General features: G+C 35.3%; 1 long non-coding RNA gene across 1 annotated transcript; it reads left to right on the forward strand.

Moving 5' to 3' along the window:
* Positions 1–1,171: 1,171 nt before the first annotated feature.
* Positions 1,172–2,433, forward strand: LOC122644015. Its single transcript, XR_006330212.1, has 3 exons — positions 1,172–1,334; positions 2,101–2,187; positions 2,331–2,433. It is a non-coding gene; the product is annotated as an uncharacterized LOC122644015 (long non-coding RNA).
* Positions 2,434–2,856: the final 423 nt, after the last annotated feature.

The following is a 2,856-nucleotide window of genomic DNA, read 5'->3' on the forward strand; positions in this document are numbered from 1 at the left end:
AGAACACTGTAGCAGATTTATATATTTACCTAAAAACTATCGTGAGTGCTTGTTTCGTCTCTTACATTTTAGTTGTTTCCTTTTTATCTTAGAAGTCTATACCTACTGAAGTAAACCTACTTTTTTGACACATTGTGGAGCAGGTTGAGCTGTCGCATCCTAATGCAGAACTCAGGTTACTTGACGTTTCATATCATAAGATTTCTGTGGTATGTGTTTCATTATTCAACCTTTTTAATTGCTTTTAGTGGATTAACAATGATCCATTTGTTTAACTAAGAGTGTCGAACAGAGATTCCCAAGTTAAGTAGCTGATGCAGATAAGTTACAGAAGTGGGCTTATTTTAGTGAAAATAAGCTTTGGTTTGGGCTCTATATGTGTTGGGCCTTTGGTCCAAGGGGTTTTAATTGTATTTGACCATTTTTTAATGGGCCTAAAATATGAGCAGGTGGAAGAAATAGAGGATTAGTTGGGGTTGTAGTAGTTGTTTTCTATTTCACTTCTTATTTATTATTTTATCTTATTTTTGACTGGAATAGGCCTGATGTTAGCAATCCAGCTTATATATATATCTATAGAGTCAGTCTTTTAATAAAGAAGGTTGCTGTTTTATATTATTTTCTTTTGGATAAGATTATCTATAATCAAATATGATGTTATCCCACAGGGTTAGCTACAGTATAAAAAAGCATACAGGCCTCTCCAACGATGTATATCAATTAGTTTTTCTGAATCTTTGCTATAGTTTATTCAGTGTGCCAACGATGTATCAATTCAGTTTTTCTGAATCTTTGCTATAGTTTATTCAGTGTGCTTGGTGGATTCCAAGTGAAAGCTGGGGTAGATTCCTTGGTGGATGGCAAGATTTCCTTCATGGTTTTGGAGGATTCCTGCGCTGTTCTGTCGATGCTTCTATTTTCTATTAGTTTTAGTTTCATATTCTATTTTTTTAGTTCCATTCTATATTTCTATGTTCTGCGATTTGGTTTATACTAGTCTCTACCTGAATTTTTCTGGTGCAGGATTTTTTTCTACATTAGTAGCTGAGGTGACTAAACCCTGTTATGTCTTGAGTAGTTGAATGTGAATGTCTCTGATCAATAGTTATAATTTTGGTAAATATGAAAGAGATGAATTGTTGGAGATATGTTTCATTCATTCAGTTGCCAACATCTATAAATTCCGTAGAGAACTTTTGAAACCATATCATAGTTCTTCTATTAATGTTCATTCTTGTCTGGTGAATAATTCTTGAATAACATCCTTGCAGATCTTTCCCCCAAATGAAAAGATAGGGTACATAAATAATATGCGTTCGTTGCGAATGGAGGAGGTAGCTATATTCTTTCTGTATAGCATATTGTAAGGCATAGCTTACTCTGCTCTGTTGTGGTATTTTTGCATGGTTCTGGTAGGTGCATGGCTATGCCTGTTTACTTGTTATTATATGTTTCAAATCGTTTTGAAACATGCTAAATTTTCAGTCTTGTGACGTCTGGACTTTGATAGTTGTTGGAAAGTTCCATGCTGGACTAGAACCCTTGATTATACATGACCTTTTAAAGGAATCTTGTTAAACTGAGAATTTTTTTTGGATAATATAACTGTATGGAGTCCCAACTCCTATGGGTACAGGAAACTTTTAAAACCTAGATTTTTTATCCTGTTGGCTTTGAGTAGAAGATCATTGTTTGAACATGTTTCAATCTAAGAGGATTTTTTTTTTTAAAGTAATGAATTGTGAAACTTTGCTTTGTTGACTCTCTTTTTATGGGGAAGAAAACCATTGGGAAAGGATAAATGATGAGTGGTAAAGTTTTGCTGAAAACTTCTGAGGTGGAAAAGGATGGTTTTTCTTGAAGAAATTACATAATTTGATTTATTTAAAGTCCCCACCCCAGAATCCAAACATCTCCCCCCCCCCCCCCAAAAAAAAAATAAAAATGAGAGTTTCTCTACTTCCATTTCAAATTTTCAACCAGATTTGTTCACATGGTTTTGGCACAAGTTTAAGCATGGGCATTGAAACATTGAATTGATGTTTTTAGTGCATATTGAAGCAACTGTTGAAAGGTACTAAGCATTCTTTGTTACTGTAGATTCCTGAAGAAGAGAAAAACCGTGGTCCTCAGGATTGCTTGATTCATGTTTACCATTTCACAAAAGATACCTCCCAAAAGCTGATGGTACAAAATATTAGATTCTCTTCATACCATCACTCCTATTTAAAGTGTAGAAAGTCTTTGCAGAGTGATGAAGCTCATCTAGGGATAAAATCAATTGCCATACTCTTTATATTTAAACCTTTTGGTTTCAATATCTCTTACAGTACTTTGGAGAACCCTTTTTCTTCCTTACCCATGAAGTCGAGACTTTGGCCAACATTAAAGTGCGTATACAGAAGAAATTGCAGGTTCCTGACAAGGAGTTTGTTAAGGTAATTTAATTTTTTACTTGCTTTTTATTTGTGGGATTATGTCTAGTGGATGTCGATCCAAATCTTTGGTTGTGTAGGCTTAGTGTATTAGTCAAATAGCAGTCCATGGGATCATGCATTAAGTTGGGTTGACCAATACTGAATCTAGACCATCGCATGGTGACCCTAGGGCAACCAATTATAAAACAATTATGGTTTTACACCTCCTGGGTTAACCCATGGCTGCCCTATTTTACTTTTAGGGTTACCCATGGTTGCCCATGGGAACCCTGGTGTAACCCAATTAGGGTATAGCATAATAAACCATTACCTAATCCTTTTCTTTCTTGTCCCATGAAATTATGGGATCCCTAAGAGAGAAAATTCATCTTTCTCATCTCATGGAAAGAGTGATCCATCCCATACCCGAATGCGCAGC

This window comes from Telopea speciosissima, chromosome 10 (genome assembly GCF_018873765.1).
Source record: "Telopea speciosissima isolate NSW1024214 ecotype Mountain lineage chromosome 10, Tspe_v1, whole genome shotgun sequence".
Lineage (NCBI taxonomy): Eukaryota > Viridiplantae > Streptophyta > Magnoliopsida > Proteales > Proteaceae > Telopea > Telopea speciosissima.